At 34.0% G+C, this 18,856-nt stretch overlaps 1 long non-coding RNA gene across 1 annotated transcript; it reads left to right on the top strand.

Annotated features, from left to right (window-relative positions):
* The first annotated feature begins 5,513 nt into the window (after positions 1-5,513).
* On the top strand, positions 5,514-6,285 carry LOC145121137 (uncharacterized). The gene is made up of 2 exons (XR_013714514.1): positions 5,514-5,635; positions 6,094-6,285. It is a non-coding gene; the product is annotated as an uncharacterized LOC145121137 (long non-coding RNA).
* The last annotated feature ends 12,571 nt before the right edge of the window (positions 6,286-18,856 follow it).

Below are 18,856 nucleotides of genomic sequence, written 5' to 3'. Positions count from 1 at the left end.
TCCCGGGGCGACGAAGATGTATAGGGATCTTCGTCTTGATTATTGGTGGCCCTGCATGAAGCGGGATGTAGCATGGTATGTGGAACGGTGCTTGACCTGCAGGAAGGTCAAGGCTGAGCATCAGAGACCACATGGCAAGATGCAGCCGTTGGATATCCCGTTGTGGAAATGGGAAGACATCACGATGGATTTTATCACCAAGCTTCCCAGGACCGCGCGGGGAGTGGATTCAATCTGGGTCATCGTCGATCGATTGATCAAGAGCGCCCACTTTATCCCGATTCAGGAGAGCATCTCGGCCGAGAAATTGGCCGATATCTATATCAGGGAGGTGGTGGCGCGGCACGGGGTGCCAGTTTCGGTGATTTCAGACAGGGATGTGCGGTTCACTTCTAGGTTTTGGAAGAAGTTTCATGACGAGCTGGGTACTCGTCTGCATTTTAGCACCGCCTTTCACCCGCAGACGGACGGTCAGAGCTAGCGGACCATCCAGACGCTAGAGGATATGCTGTGGGCATGTGTTTTAGACTTCGGAGGTAGTTGGGATACCTACCTTCCGTTGGCAGAGTTCTCCTATAATAATAGTTATCATGCGAGTATTGACCATCCTCCCTTCGAGATGTTATACGGGAGGAAGTGCAGGACCCTGATATGTTGGCGTGAGGTTGGCCAGAGGGTCATGGGGAGCACCGAAGTGGTTCTCAAGACGACAGAGAGAATTCAGCAAGTTCGGAGCAGACTTCAGACCGCTCAGAGTCGGCAGAAAAGTTATGCCGACAAGCGCCGATCGGACCTGGAGTTTCAGGTCGGGGATATGGTTCTCCTGAAGGTGTCGCCATGGAAGGGCGTCATCAGATTCAGGAAACGGGGCAAGCTGGGTCCCAGGTATATTGGACCCTTCAGGGTTATAGCCCGGGTGGGCAAGGTAGCTTATAGGGTGGATCTGCCAGCCGAACTCAGACACATCCACAGCACTTTCCGCGTCTCTCAGCTGCGAAAGTGCCTGGTGGACGACTCAGCAGTGGTACCCTTAGAGGACATTCAGGTCGATGACATCCTGAATTACATCGAGCGGCCTGTAGCGATCCTTGACCGGAAGTCGAAGGATCTGAAGAACAAAAGAGTGGAACTCGTGAAGGTGCAATGGCAGCACCGGAAGGGGTCGGAGTGGACTTGGGAGCCGGTGGACGAGATGATGGAGCATTACCCTGAGCTGTTCCAGGAACGAGCAGCAGACTTCGAGGACGAAGTCTAAAATAAGTGGGGGAGATTTGTAGCACCTGGTTCTTGGTACGTATTTCTTTCTAAGTATTTTGCATTTTTGGCCTTGGACTCGGCGAGTTGAAGGACCAACTCGCCGAGTAGAAGCGGGACGGGACGCGATATTTAAGTGATGTACTCGGCGAGTCGAGTCCCGGGGAGTGACTCAACGTTCTGGACTAAGCCATCGTTCTGGAAGTTCATGGGACTCGACGAGTGCATGAACGGACTCGGCGAGTCGAAGGCAATCTTCTTAAGGATGAAGATGAACTCGACGAGTTGTTCATCAACTCGGCGAGTCGAGGACAGAACTTGTTCATCAGATGAAGGTGAACTCGACGAGTTGTTCATCAACTCGGCGAGTCAGATGAGTTTTCATGTGATGTTCATATGAGAGAAGAACTCGTCGAGTTGACGGCCCAACTCGACGAGTGGGGTCATGGATGAGGACGAGTAAAGGGTGTAGGACTCGGCGAGTTGACGGCTCAACTCGGCGAGTCGGGTCAACTGGAGGTTGACTTTGACTTAGACTTGGTTGGGGGTAAAATGGTCATTTTACCCTAAGAATACATATTAGTTTCTAACTGAGTGGTTGTGGGGATTGTAGCCGGAGGATTTCCGGAGCAGCAGCGGACGGAGGTTTCCCGCACAGATTATCAACAGCTTCTTGTATGAGGTGAGGTACCTTCCAGTAGGGGTGGGTCTAAGGCCACAATGCCGGCCCACCAATGAGGAGTATTTAAAAGATGATTGTCTTTGTGATACTTATCTTGGTCTGGTTATGTGTTTGGTTATGAGTTATATCTGTAGGATATGTTACGTGCATGATAGGGATAGTTTCCCTGACAGTGGTCCTTAGGACCAAAGGGTAGGTCAGTACCCGGATTTGCCTGACTGTATGCTTATATCTTGTTATTGTATGCTAGTGGTAGGGGGTGGAATAGTCCCCAGTTACCGGTTGAAAGATACCGATGATGATTACCGGTTGAAAGATACCGATGATGCTTACCGGTTGAAAGATACCGACGAAGATTATCGGTTGAAAGATACCGATGATATTGTATGGTATGTGGTATGATGGGGGAACTCACTAAGCTTTGTGCTTACGGTTTCAGTTTTGGTTTCAGGTACCTCTTCGTCTAAGGGGAAGGAGCCGGCGGCGTAGCATCGCATCACACACACACATGATTTCCGCATAGAAGTTTTATGGGACTGTACTCTGATATGTTATTAGTTTATGACTTGGGTTTCAGACATGATACATTGTTTTATGAGACGACGTGTTTTCACAGTATTTTCTAATGGATGTTTTTATGAGTTATTTAAATAAAAATGAAATTTTTGGGCTTGAATTTTGGGATGTTACATCTGTTGTATATGAAAAGTAGTTTTAATCACATAAAACCGTTCTCTTTGTAAATTAGTGTTCTGTATTTTTATTCTTTTGTATAATCTATAAAAGTGAGTGTGCCTGGCTTCACCAGCTGTTATTGAATACTGATATCTAATACTGTAAACTGTATTTTGGTAGACTAGTAATTTGAAAATGTACTCATGTTTAGTTAATTATACACTAACCGTATTGTTAATATATTTTTAATGAGTTATTATAGCCATAATGAGACTAGATGGCCTGAAACAATGCTTTGAATGCGTTTAAAGCTGTTGATAACAACTGACACTCGTGGGCGTGTATGCTTGACTGTAGCTAGTAGTCTGAGGTGTTGTTTGTTTTTCTGAAGCCAAAATGTCTGCAGTCTGCGGACCACATCTGCAAGTCTCTGCAGCAGAAGAGGTGGACCAAACGTCTGCAGTCTGCAATAAGAAGACTGTTTGTTTTTTAATGTCTGCAGGCTGGTGAAATAGACTGAATTTTTAATAAAATGATTTTACAAACTTAAAATGATTTTTCAACACCAAAATTTTAATAATAATAGTCATATAACACTGAAAATAAAATTCATGCAACTAAATTAGTCATACAATAAAAAAAAATTGGTTTTACAATAACAATTTCATTTAAAACAATTCAATCTATATTGTGCATCAACTGCTCAACAATTTCATCCCGTAACTGAGTCATAGATTCACGGTCTGCTGCAGTACCATGTGTTGGAATCCCGTCATCATCATCATCAACAGCCACATTGTTATTTCGAAACGAGACATTAGGTTCATCGTATCGTGCCAAATTTTTCCATAAGAACTCTTTCAAGCCTCATCCATGAATCTTTGTGCAAACTTAATCCTTTTCTTCCTACATTCTCAACTTCTTCAACACAAGTTTCCAATAAACATTTTAAATGTTCATTGGTCCATTGTTGTTTCTCTCCCATCTCTAATAACCAATATATCATAGAAGCTTTAGGTAAGTCAAATAACTTGATTTCATGTTAAACATAAAAAAAAGGACATTTTCACCAAAAAAAAAAAACAGCACATATACATAATGATTTCACATTTTCAGCAAACAAAACTGCAAATAAACACCATTATTTCACAATTTCAGCAAAAAAAATCATATAAACACCATTGTTTCATAATTTCAGCAAAAAAACAGCATATAAACATAATTATATGACAATTTAAGCACAAAACAACACTTAAACAACATTATTTCAGCAAAAAAAAATAGCACCTAAACATCAATATTTCGATTTTTCAGCAAAAAAACAGCATATAAGCATCATTATATGACAATTTCAGCACAAAACAACACTTAAACAACATTATTTTAGCAAAAAATTGCACATAAACATCAAAATTTTGATTTTTCAGCAAAAAAACAGCATATAATCATCATTATATGACAATTTCAGCACAAAACAACATTTAAACAACATTATTTGAGCAAAAAATAGCACATAAACATCAACATTTCGATTTTTCAGCAACATACATCAACAAATATTGTGTTTCAACAATATTTAACAAAAATTAAACGAAAGAATGAATGTTATCGAATTTTCAGCAAGAAAAAAACAAGAAAAGCTACGTAAACATCAACTAATTTCAATAAAATAAAAGTTTTTCAGGAAAACTACCCTTTAATTTCGTACTAAAACAAGAAAAATCATCAGAAATAGAAGAGTTCTTACTTGTTTGCTGCGTAGAGGAGTTGCTGGCTTCAATGGGAGACTCTTCGCCTGCGATCAGAGAGGAGGGCAGCGGTGGGTGGCGGTGCTAATCGGAGTTGATGAACGTGAAGTAGATGCTGGAAGCGAGGCAAGATGCGTCGATGGTGGGAGGATTTGAGGGTGAGAAGTTTTGATGGAGGCGCCAATAGAAAGAAAACAAAAGGCGTGTTTTTTTTTAGGTTAAAAGGATTTGCAGACCTTAGAAGTGGCTGGCCCATGTCTGTGTGGTGAAGACCTCGCGCAAACGTTTTTACATCTGCGCACTTCGAAAAAACAAACATGCTGCAAGGGTATATGTCTGCGCGTGGTCTGCGCCGCGCAGACAAAAGTGATCTCGCAGATCTGCAACCAAAAAACAAACACCCTCTGAGTGTGGTGTTGTCAATCCCAATATAGATCTATACACACTTGTTTCGATCCCCGAATGGAGATTCTAGTTATAATGTCAGGACTTTAACTATATTGTTTAAATGAATTAAACAACCTGAATCAAATGACTAATAAAAAGCATATAGACGTTACGCGTATAATATAAGTGAAAACCCAATCATTCTGAAATAATGATTGATAAAATACTCCTGATTTAGTATTCTTAACATATATTTGAAAGCTCTATACATTTGATTAGATTTGAAACAAACCCTTATTCTTGAAAAACAGTGTACTCTAGTAATAACTGTTCATGAATGCAACCCCTTGCTCGACATGTTACAAGGAGTATTGAAATTGAATGAAATAACATTTTGTATTTATATACATATAGAAATATATATAACTAAAATTTAAACGACATTCAGACAAATAACCGATACTATAGGCCCACATCCAAATAAGGAAAAGGAACCAAAGTGAGTTATCAGTCCTAAGCCCTTTAAATCTTATCTATATACTACTTTATAATGTATATATAATAGTAGATCCTATTATTTTTAAGACCAAAGTCTTAAATACAAGGATAAGAAATATTGACCATTGAATTATTTTTGGATGGTATAGATTAAAACTTGGTGATCTATGTGAATGAGAATTAGCCAATCAAAATTAAGAGAGAAAAAAAAACCCTAAAAAACTACTCTTTTTGGACAAATATATTAAGACATTTTAAACTCTTTTTCCCACTTACCCTCTCTCTCTCAAAGAAACCCTAAAACGCCACCTTATTTAAACAACTCAACAAGCACCAACAGTAGTTGCCGCCTCCGACATCCATCTTCGGTTGTTTCCCGCCTCCTACACTGGTCAACACGCACCACCATCATCTCTTGCATGTTAATTACTTTTTGTTTTCAGTCAAATACACATATACGTTTTTATCTAATAGTTTTTTGAATTTACTTTTAGGGTTTCGAGTTTTTATAACAAAAACATGATCGAGTTTGTTATTTTCTTTGCAGTTCTTGAAATTTTTTCACAGATTGTGTCATTTTATTCTAATATTTAGGCATAATACTTTTTGTACGTAGTCCTTTTATCTTTATTTATGAATTCTGAAGATACCTTTACGTAGGTATGTGTATGCATCTTACTAGACTAAGCAACTTTATATATAGATGATTATTAATTTTCATCAATGATGAGGCTGTTAGGATTTGTCTTTGATGGTGTGTTAGCTAACCATTTCTTAGTCTCTCTCTTTCTCCCGTTTTAAACTCTAAGCCCAACTAAAATTATTTTTTTATTTTGATTTTGATTTCAGATTTGAAGAGAAAGTATGTTTGTTATGAAAAATGAAGATGTGATGATTATATGAACGGAGCATGGATTTGATGGGGGTGATTAGAAGATAACTGCTATCGTTATATTTTTTTCAAAAGTATTGTCCACTTGAGTACTCATGTAACTAGATAATGTTTCTGTGGAATTTTATAATATTATTGATTTTCTGTTATTTTAGTGTTTATAGTAACTCCCAGATCTAAATATTTTAATCTTGAATAGAAAAGCACTATTCTAGGCCATTAGCTACTTGCTTTGTTTAGGTGACTGGGATGGCGCAAAAATATTAATCTATGTTCGTATATCGAAATGATGTTTATGTAGTTGTTTTGTTAAACTTTAAGTTTTTAATTTCCCTGCATATATTGTTTAACTTTAATTTTTTTGTCGATATATGTCTTGATTTTCAGATCTTTTGTTTTTATGGATCTGAATATTGTAAATGATGATTACGTAGGTATTCTTATTATCCATCTTTGATTTGAATTTAGTTTTTTCTTTAGTTTTTTCAACTCTTACCGGTTTACATCATAGTGGAAATGACCATAGATAACATGTCGGTTCTTGTAGATGATTTTAATGGCAAGTTAATTTTATATATTGTTAAAAATGAGAAATGAGCTAAAACTTAAAACCAAATTATTAAAAAAAATGATTTTGACAAAATTCTTACCATTTAGTAAATTATAAAAATCTATATTCATTACAATTCATCGATTAATAAAAAGTAGCAACCAATTGTCAAATTTATATCATACAACTGTAGTTGTGAAGGAGGTGTAGTTATGTTGTTTACACAAAAAGGAAACTTTTTCATACACAAAAAAATGGATCATATTCAAGAATTTGTTAAATTTGTTAATTGACTGAAAAAAAAATGTTGGATAACATGGTATAAAACAATTATGTTCATAAACATGAAAATTATGGTAACTAATTTGTGAATAATGTTAGAAAGGAAACAATCAAAACAAAAATGGCAATAAAAAGAAATTTAACACAAAAAGTTGTCATATGCAAAAACAACGATTTTGTGATGATTTGAAGAAAAACATATTAGATTATTAGTAAAATATAAAAGATTATTTGGAGGGTTTCCAATAAAGAAAAGAATATAAAAGGTTATTTTGAGGGTTCCCGATAAAGTAATGATAGATAATAATGAGTTTAAGTGAGAGAATTTTTTTTTTCAAAAAACTATAATAAATTTGGAAAATAAACCATTTTTGTTTAAAAGTTTATCTATTATGTACAAGTGTACAACATAATAAATCTATTTTTTATTCTTTAAAATATTAATCTCGTAATATTCTAAAGGAAAACATTTTTAATATTTTTGAAAAGCGCTGATATTTAGTAGTTGTAATTTTGAAGACTTCATGCGTAGAGTGTTTCTAAACATCAAATGTGTTTGCTATAACACTACTAAAAGAACTAAAACGCTTAAATATTTTTAAAGATCAAAAAATTACCAGAACACGCTAAATCCCACAAAAATAAACAACATTGACAATAGATTTTACTTAATAATAAATTATTCGTAAAACTAACCAAACCTTAACCAGGGGCAAGGCTACACTTACGCAAGGTAAGACATTTGACTCACCTACTTGGGGAACTAACTTTAATATTTAAAATGACCAACCTTATCTTTAATAATATATTTAACAACAATATAAAAATCTAGATTTCTAAAGCTCATGTTTTATTTCAATAGTCCAATAAAATATTTAAATAAATAAATAAGAAAAACAATCAGTATCGGTTTATTTATGGTTTATTTATTTGCAATTGATTATTTGTGATTAGTAGTTTATTTATTTGCAAACATTATTTGTGTTTGTTGTTTTCAACCGTCAAAAGCTTAAACAGTGATACAAGTGATAGAAACTTTGATACTATGGATCTTTGATAAACTTTGTAGATTAAATAGACTAACAGTTTTTAATTTTTTATTTATTTGCAATTGATTATTGACTATTTTTTTGTGAATAATACATTGTAAATTGTATTAAACTAATAATTCGTAATCTTTTTTAAGGTTTATAATTTGCATTGATCTTACCTCTTACGACAAGTATGGAAGATACATTTTCAGCAATAAATCTGATAAAAACTAATGTACGTAACAAAATTGATGATCAATTTTTTTAATGTTAGTTTAGTGTGATATACTAAAAAAAGTTTTAGAAAGTATTAGTGATGATACAATTGTGAAATATTTCAAGATATCAGACCAAATCTGGTACAATCGTAAGAATTTTAAATATATTTTTGCTTATCCGATCCGATCAGCTGCTACTATTTTTTAACTCTTTCATTCATATCGGTTCCACTTAAATAATGAACCACGTGGTTTTCTATTTTATACTTGCCACTTACCACTGACCTTAATGATTTTATCTGCAAATGATTTTCTGTCTACCTGAATGAGTATTCTCGTACGGAAATTAATCGATGTCAAAATATTCATCGAAATCAACTATTTGTCGCCGCCGCATCGCGTGGGTATACTACTAGTGTGTGTGTATATATATATATATATATGATTTTTGGGGAAAACATAAGTTTATAAAATCATTTAAAGAATTTAACATTTTGAAATACTTTTGGTGATTTGATGTCATTTTAATACAATTTAAAACCATTTGATTTGATGACAATTGAAATCCATTTTGGTAAGATATATTTTGAAACCATTTGTTTGTAATACAAAATCCTTGTGTTAGACTTGTATTCCCCCCATTTAAAACAGTAAAAACTATGAAAATATGGGGGTATGAACTCACCTCGTGTATGAGTTTGTGGTTGGTTTCGATGTGGTTGCGATGATTCTCGGTATAGAATACGTGTGATTAATCGTATCTTGATTATATTTTACACATAATTGTATTCCTAAATTAGTTAACTAGTAATTTAACAAGGCAAATGATATTAATATATATATGGATTATTTACAATTAGTGAGGGAACTATGGATGCAGATACGTTGATACTTGAGAGCAAATGAAGAACTAAGATTTGCAGTTGAGAGGAAATGAGGTGTTTACGCTTGTGTAATGTACAAATGAGTTCATTTGTGCCTTAAGTGTAAAGCATACTTCTAAGGCGGTGAATGAATGTTTACGGTGTTATCACATTGGGAAATAAAACTTTGGATGAAATATGAAGACAATTGATGAGTGTTTACGGTTAAACACTTCTAGAATGAAGTGTTCACGGTCTAAAGTCTACATGGGAAAGAGTTCATGGTTTGATTTTGATTCTTGAATAAAGTTCACGACCAAAGGATCACATGGGGAAGAGTTCATGGTTTGATTTTGATTCTTGAATGGAGTTCACGGCCAAAGGATCACATGGGGAAGAGTTCATGGTCAAGATGCCTATGATACAAGTTGTTCACGGTTTGGCTTTCAACCTTGAACACCCTTTTGCTTCATGACTTGAACCGTGAACACACCTTCTTGATGTTACTTGGACCGTAAACCCCATGTATGTGTCATTTTGTGATTAATTCTTTAACCCCTTTGACTTGTCTTGACTTATATTGAGTTATAAAATGTATAATTTCAATATAAGTGTTCATCACTTATATATAAATATGATTTACAAGGTATGTATATAAAATAACTTGTATAAACAAGTCCTTAAGGTATTCAAGTTCCTATTGTATAAATGTCATGATATGGATTTTTCTTAGCATACAATTGTAATTTAGGCTTTTGTTCGAATAAGTTCAACTTACATTGACTTGAAATTACGGGTTGTTACAAAAACATTGTGACATCCCCATTTTCACGGCCAGAAAAGACAGATTTGTTTATGCTTATTTAAAAATCAGAGTATCCTTTTTGAAAAATAGTATTGCGGAATTTGTTCCCAGAAAACATGATAAAGATGTTATGAAATCATTCCGAAGAAATGTATTTTTATTTAAAAATTTTAGATGTCATTGTCAACACAGAAACATAAGCATAACGAAATATTACAAGCCTTACATTAATTAAACTAGTGGCCTAATACTCCTCGAATCTCTCAGCAAAATGTATCTTTCATATAGCCACCTCTGATACAATAAAATGAGTGGGTCAGGTTGGGAAACCTGGTGAGTACATAGGGATTTCAATCCCACAATGTTATATCATATATATATATATATATATATATATATATATATATATATATATATTAATATTTTAGAACTCGCAATATATAATTTCACTTTATATAAGCAATTTTACCCCACCCCGTCGATCCTCACAACGACATGATCCATACTCTCGGATCTAAAATTAATAACTATACCTAATCCATACTCACGGATTAGGTATGTCTAATCCATGCTATCGGATTAATGACAAATAACTACGCCCATTCCAGACTCTCAGACTAAGGATGAATGACTATGTCTAATCCATGCTCTCAGATTAATGACAAATTTTAAAGTCCTACCCTCCGTGTATATCTCACTCGTACTCGTAAGAAGATACTACCCAATATTCCTCTTAATTAGTTTACGTTTACTTTATATCCTAAATCATCATATATTGTCATATATGATATTAACACGTATTTAAGGCAATATCAAATATTTCACACATAAACATATATTTAATACTTTAATTAATACTTGTATTAAAATCATGTTCATAAAAGGGACTATGCACTCACTTGTTAAAGTGACGACTCGAAATTTGGGTAGCTCTTCGCTTCTAGCAACTATCTTTTCCTTTAACGTAACCTAGTGTCATGATCAGTAAGTTTTAGCCTAATATTTATTGCGACCAATTATTAGTCTACATTCATCATTAACTCAAAGTCTACTTCAAGATCTATCAAGTAAGGAACAACCAGTTAGGATCATATCGGAGGTAATACGAAGTATACTGTTTTGAAATCTCACTTTAAACACCTCACTAAATCATACCTTAGACATCATCCCTGTAAGTAGATCAATCAGTAAAACGACATGGAATCACCGATAAATCTTATTTGTATAATAACGATAATGAACTTAAACATAAGTTATACTTAAAGTATGGTAATCATAACTCACTTACTGGGGGTTTAGCGAGGAGTCGGGCTCTGCACGGGCAGAACTTCTGAGCTGAAATCTCTTCTCCTAGGGGCTTTCTGTTGCTCCGGGGCTCGCTACCAACACCTAGGAGGTCCTAGAGAAAAGGTCTTGGGACCTTGGGGGTTTGGGAGAGAATGGAATGGAAATGTGTGATGAAATGAGTGAATTTCGGCTCTATTTATAGGCTGTCCAGGGGCCTCTCATGTCGTGGGACATGCCTCTTACGTCGTGAGTCTTGCGTAGGCACCAAGGCTTCACCTGGTGCTGACACATGCTGCAGGACACAGGTAAACAACCAATCTTAAAAAATTCAGAACGTTCGCATACGGCTTCTGTTTTTGACGTTATTAATATCCATGCTTAGGTATTGACAAGATCTACAACTTTCCTGTTGACCACATCGGCTAATTCTTGACTGGTTTTAAATTTAACAGTCTGAGAAGATTACACTGATAACGACCGTGTAAAATTCATAACTTCTACATACGGACTCCGTTTTCGTCTATCTTTTTATCGTTGAAATCATATTAATGAGATCTTCAATTCTCATTTAGATAAATTTGGCTAAAAATTTAACGATTTAAAATTCGATTTCTGAGATGTATACTGCTACGCGAAAACTTCGAAAAATCATAACTTCCTCTTATGAAATTAGATTTGGAAGTTCTCTATATGCACACTCTCGGTTTAACGAATACTGTGACTTTGGTTTAGATTAATAAGGATAAAAAGTAATTTATCAAAAAGTCACATTTTACATTACGTAGAACCGTGCCGGTTTAATCGCGAAACTTCAACGGGTCATAACTTCTTTGTTATAAGTCGGATTTCAGCGTTCTTTATATGTACGGAATCCTTATGACATATAATATAATTTCAGTTAAGATTATTTATCCTAAATAATCTTCTATCAAAACTTCATTTTTAACGCTTATTATCTCTAGATTTACTAGCCCGAATCTGCGGCTGTTACAAACTTCCTTGTCCAGAAGTACCATATCTTAGTGCTACTGGTGCACCAATGTATCTTGCTAAGAATACAATACCTGATATATATTTTTACCTTAAATTTATTAGCAAGATATAGTTCTTTCCAAACAAGAAGACACTGGAATGGAGTCAAAGCCATTCTTCAATATCTTCGAGGTACAATGGATATGAGCTTATACTATTAAAATTCATCAAATATGGAGTTAATTGGTTATAAATATGTTCGATATTTGTCTGATCCACACAAAGTTCGATCCCAAACAGGTTATTTATTCACTTGTGGACGTACTACAATTTCTTTGCTTTTTGTTAAACAAACTTTAGTTACTGCTTCTTCTAACCATGCAGAGATTATATCAATTCACGAGGCAAGCCGTGAATGTATTTGGTTAGGAAATTTTACTCAACACATTCGTGAGAATTGTGATCTAAATTTTAAGAGGAATGTTCCAACCATACTGAAGATAATGTGGCTTGTATAGCCCAATTCAAGAAATGATTTATCTAAGGAGACATAACGAAACATATATTACCAAAGTTTTTTTTTTCACTCATGATCTTCAAAAGGAGTGTGACATCAACATCCAAAATATTCAATCAAGTAACAACTTGGCTGATTTGTTCACTAAAGCGCTTCCTACATCCAAATTTGAAAAGATGTACGAAACACTGTCACGCACCGCTTTAAGGAAATCAAGTGATGTGATGATCAGGGGAGTTGGAAACATATTATACTCTTTTCCTTAGCTATGTTTTTCCCACTGGGTTTTCTTAGCAAAGTTTTTAGCGAGACAATTGTGACCAATATCTATTATTAATCATGTAATCTTTTTCCTTAGCAAGGTTTTTAGCGAACAAAACAATGAGCTATTGATGAAAAGTTCTCGATCATGCTCGACCAGTTCTAGTCCTTTCCCTGAAGTGAATGCAACATCATATAATCATAATAGTCATGAGTCTAATCGAGGTAGTGGAGGTCGTCATAATTATCATAAGAAGAATAACAAGATTGCAAATAACCACCAGAAGTTGGAAAAGTAACAAAAACTCACATCATAATGAATGGTCAAGCAAAAAGAAAGTTCAAAATATTTTTCACAGATGTGTAATGACCGATCATTGGTCTCGTACATTCCGCTCTCCAAATCATTCTTTTGATCTTTATCAAGCTTCTCTAAAATCTTAAGAAAAAAATATCAAAACAAATTTTATTCAAAATTATTTTCATGAAGATCAACCAGAAATGACACATTTGAATGTTGCCAATTTTCTTGTCTACCCAGAAGGGACAAGTGGTGCTATGGATGGTGATGAAAGAATAATATGTAATTTTGTTTCATGTCATTTCTTATGTTTTTATTTCATAGTCGTGTAGTGATAAATGATGTTGTCACAAACTTCTCAAAGTAATAAAATGTGACTTTATTTCTCTAAGTCAAATATTTCTTATTTTTTTTGAAGAGATATATGGATATTCGCAAAAGAAATCAGGAAGATATATGTCTTGCAGACAGTGCAACAACACATATCATTTTTAATAATAAAAAATATTTTTCTCACGTATCACTTGGAGAAGCATATGTTAATTCAATAACGACTAGTGCAAAAATGATTGAAGGCTCCCGAAGAGATAATATAGTATTTACCACAAGGGACAATAATTGCAATTGGTGATGCATTATTTTCATTCAAATCACCAAAAAAATTGTTACGTCTTAAGGGTATTCATTCTAACAGATATCATGTTGAAACAACTAATGATGGTAATAAAGTGTATCTCAATATTACAAAAATGATATCGGATAATAAAAGTCTTTTTGGAAAATTATTCGTATTGTCCTCCCGATTGTATTTTACAAATATTAGAATGGTTGAGTCCCATGTAATTGAAAATAAAAGTTATGATAACACCTTAAAAGTTTGACATGGTTGGTTAGGCCATATTGGATCAATTATGATGCATAATATAATTATAACTTCAAGTGGTCATTCCTTGAAAAACCATTACTAATACATTCTAAACTTCCGACATCAATATGGGACATGCGGTTTTTACACATCAGACCACCTAGTTATCATTAGTTCTCCCCTATTCAAATGGTTTGCGGTCAAGAACCAAATATTTTCCATATAAGGACGTTTAGATGTGCAATTTATGTACATATTTCTCCACCTCAATGCAAAAAATGGGTCCTCAATGAAGAGTGGGAATATATATTGGATATGAATCTACATCGATAGTAAAATTTTAGAACTATCAATTGGAGATTTATTTACATCTAGATTTGATGATTGTCATTTTGATGAATCATAATTTCCAACATTAGGGGAGAAATAAAGAATCTGGAAAATAAAATCTCTTGGAATGAATTATCACTTTCAGTTTTAGATCCCCGTTCAAATTAATGTGAACTTAAAGTGAAAAACAATATTCATTTACAAAATATAACAAATCAAATGTCAGATGCATTTACTGACCCGAAGAGAGTAACAAAGTCTCATGTACCAGATGCAAATGCTCCAGTTAAAAATTGATATCCCAGAAGGGAAAAATACCACTACAAATGAATCTAAAGCACGCCTGAAGTGTGGAAGACCGCCGATTCCATAGATAAAAATACTCGAAAACGAAAGGGAGCAAATATAATTGATGGTGCAAAATAGAAAACGATATCTCTTAAAAAAAGATTTGTGAAGTTCTAGAAGAGCCTAATGACATAACAAAAGAATGTTAGGTACCTGGAAATTATGAAAATGAAGAGATCTCAATAAATTATGTCATGATACAAATAAGATGGAACCAAAATAAGACAGGCGTCGATGATAATTTTTCATATCATGCTGCGCGCGAGATTATGGAAGAACATGAAGATCTTAAACCTGAATCTATAGAGGAATGTAGAAATAAAAAAGATTGGCCAAAATGGAAAGATGCAATCAACAAAGAGCTTAATTCTCTTACTCAACAAATTTTTTTTGGACATGTACTCCGTACGCCAAACGGAGTAAGACCAGTGGGACACAAATGGTTATTTGTGCGCAAAAAAACGTGAAAAATGAAGTTATGAGATATAAAACAAGACTTGTGGCAAAAGGTTTTACCCAAAGACCCGAAATTGATTATGAAGAAACGTACTCTTCCGTGGTTGATGCAATTTCATTTCGTTATCTAATAAGTCTGGCAACACAACCAAAACTGGACATGTGTCTAATGGAAGTGGTTACCGCTTATTTATATGGTTCACTTAAGAACGATATTTTTATGAAAATACCAAAAGGGTTTTAGGTACCAGAAGCACAAACTTCTAATTCTTGAGAAGTATATTTGGTAAAATAAACTAAATCTATTTATGGATTTAAAAATCTGGTCGTTATGGGTTCAATTGTTTAAGTAGATTTTTGTTGAAAGAGGGCTATAAAAATGATCCATTAAGCCCATTTGTATTCATAAAAAGATCCGAACCATAATTTGCGATAATTGTTGTTTACGAAGAAGATTCACACATAATTGGAACTCCTGGAGAATTGGAAAATGCCACTTCTTGTCTGAAAGAAAAAATTGAAATGAAAGATCTTGGTAAAATGAAATTATGTTTAGGTCTTCAAATTAAGAACCCCAAAAATGGAGTTTTTGTATATGAATCCAGTTATGTAGAATAGGTTCTTAAAAGGTTTTATATGGATAACTCACATCCATTGAGTAAACTGATGGTTGTAAGGCACTTATATGCCAAAAAGACCAATTTCGGCCTTGTGAAAAACATGAAAAACTTATTGGTCCCGAAGTAACATATCTTAGTTCTATTGGTGCACTAATGTATCTTGCTAATAATACGATGCCTGATATATCTTTTTCCGTAAACTTATTAGCAAGATATAGTTCTTACCCAACAAGAAGACACTCGAATGGAGTCAAAAACATTCTTCGATATCTTTGAGGAACAATGGATATGGGCTTATACTATTCAAATTTATCAAATGCGGAGTTAATTGGTTATGAATATGCCAGATATTTGTTTGATCCACACAAAGCTCGATCCCAAACAGGCTATTTATTCACTTGTGGAGGTACCACAATTTCTTGGATTTTTGTTAAACAAACTTTAGTTGTTGCTTCTTCTAACCATGCAAAGAATATAGCAATTTATGAGGCAAGCCTCGAAAATATTTGGTTAGGAAATTTAATTCATCACATTCATGAGAATTGTGGTCTAACTTCTAATAGGAATGTTCCAACCATATTATATGAAGATAATATGGCTTGTATAGCCCAATTCAAGGAAGGATTTATGAAAGGAGGTAGAACCAAGCATATATCACCAAAATTTTTTTTCACTCATGATCTTCAAAAAAAATGTGTCATCAACATCCAGAAAATTCAATCAAGTAGCAACTTGGATATTTTTTCACTAGATCGCTTCATATATCCAAATTTAAAAAGATGGTACGAAACATTAGCATGCGACGCTTTAAGGAAATCAAGTGATGTGATGATCAGGGGAGTTGCAAAACATATTATACGCTTTTCCTTAGCTGTGTTTTTCCCGCCGGGTTTTCTTAGCAAGGTTTTTAGCGAGGCAGTTGTTCCCAATATCTATTATTAATCATGTACTCTTTTTCCTTAATAAAGGGTTTTTCCCGTAAGGTTTTACTTATTGAGGTTTTAATGAGACATGATACAATCGTCGTTCAAGGGGGAGTTTTATGAAATATTAGTTTTTGAATAACCATTGGATTCCCCACTTCTCCCATAACTGCCCATCAATATTTAGCATTAGTAACAAGCATTTCAATGTGTTTTATGAATGTAATAATGCACCATCATAATGTGGATTCATATTATATCTCATATTCGTCTTATTTTGGTAGTATAAATAGTGAGCCATATGTACTAGAAAGTTGATGATTTCATCAAAAGTATTTGAATAAAAGTTCTCTTCACTCCCATGTATTTCTTTACTCTATAATTTATATTGTTATTTAATCATATTTTATAACAAAATAAGATTTATACCCTAATATAACACAAGAAATATTTATTACATGAAAATGAACAGTAACCTAATTTAAAAAAAAACTTTGCGTGAAACAAATCAACACTCTATGATCTACTAATATTGTAGTTCTTTAAAAGCATTAATAACCATGATTGATGATTGTAGTCATCGCTCAAGTTGCTCGATTTTTGTGTTGTGTTGTTCATCATTGTCCTTCATTACTTCCTTCACTTCTTCGTTTTGCTCTTTTGTTTATTCACAAGCTCCCTTAATTCTTCCAAGTCATCATTGTTTTCCGGAATCTAATATATTCCGTTGTACCGTTAATCATTGGAACCACCTTTTCAAATTAGCCAAATCCATAGAGTGTTCTTTCTTTTCTTGATCACCAACTTCATAAAATATTCGGTCATCATCAACTTGTTCACCTACAACTTCCAACTGTTCCCGTTTTTGTTTAAACTCCGTCTATAAAATAATAATAATTTAAAAAGATATCAAAGTTATGAATAAGATGGACTACAATATAAAACTTTGCACTGCAATAAATATTACATGAAGTTTTCTACCTTTTTAATTTGCAAATGTTACTCCACTGTGATTCTCCATGTATGTATACAAGAACAATTCAATATGCAATAGATCACATCCTAATATCCTCTTCTAGATAAATACAATAAATTATAAACATAAACATACAAATTCTAATGAACGATTAAAAAAACTTACCAAATCAGAAGCAACCTTCAAATGAGAAGTCGATCCAACGTTATGGGTTTGTTGTGGTATTCCATCAGGCACACCATTACACCTATTGATATTGTTTTGCTCAGATTTGTTCTTGAATTCTTTTGTATTTGATTTCGTTAGCCAGGACTTCCACACTTCTAGTGAAATATGAGCAAGTTTGCTGCCAGTTGGGTTTCTTTTTTTGTTACACATGTTGAAGAAATATTTATCATAACTTTGTGTCGCTTTACTTTCCTAAGCACTCCTCACTTGTGAGTCTTTTGCTTCACCCCAACAACATTTTTTCTACATAACAATATACACATAATTTTAAAATGTAAATTTTTAGCAAAAAATATTATAAAACATGTAATTAATTACTTTGTACTCTTGCTAATATAATTCTCGAGGTTTTTTGCCTACATTTCCCCAAGTATATCGTTTTGCCTCTACTCTTTGAACATATGATGAACTAATATAGGTAGCACAAGGGCCCGGTGGCACGAGCCTGCAAATAATATGATAGTTTCAAATTTGAATTCATATGTAAGGATAGACCAAAAGGTTATATGTAGAAAAAAACTATATGATATGATCGGTAACTCACATTTTTTTCCAAACTTCAATAGTTAAACATCAATCTGGGCCATAAATAAAGGAATTTTTTGACTGCTTACAGTTTGCACAATAGATCTAGTAGGATTAGTTATGGATTTTGTTATGGTTGTTGGGGTTGGTGGTGATGGGGTAGATTCTAGGGTATATTCTACGTTAGATGTTAGGATAGTTGATGTATCTATTGAGGATGTTGTATTGGTGTAGGCAAGGAGGATGTGGTAGTTAATAAAGATAATGAGGACATGGTAGTTGATGTAGGTAATGGGAATGTAATATTTGATGTAGCTAATGTGGACGTGGTAGTTTGTGTAGGTGCTGAGGATGTGGTAGTT

Source organism: Lactuca virosa, chromosome 6, assembly GCF_052849685.1.
Source record: "Lactuca virosa cultivar CGN04683 chromosome 6, Lactuca_virosa_CGN04683_v6, whole genome shotgun sequence".
Taxonomy (NCBI): domain Eukaryota; kingdom Viridiplantae; phylum Streptophyta; class Magnoliopsida; order Asterales; family Asteraceae; genus Lactuca; species Lactuca virosa.
The sequence above is the reverse complement of the archived record's forward strand: the minus strand, read 5'-3'. Positions and strand labels throughout refer to the sequence as shown.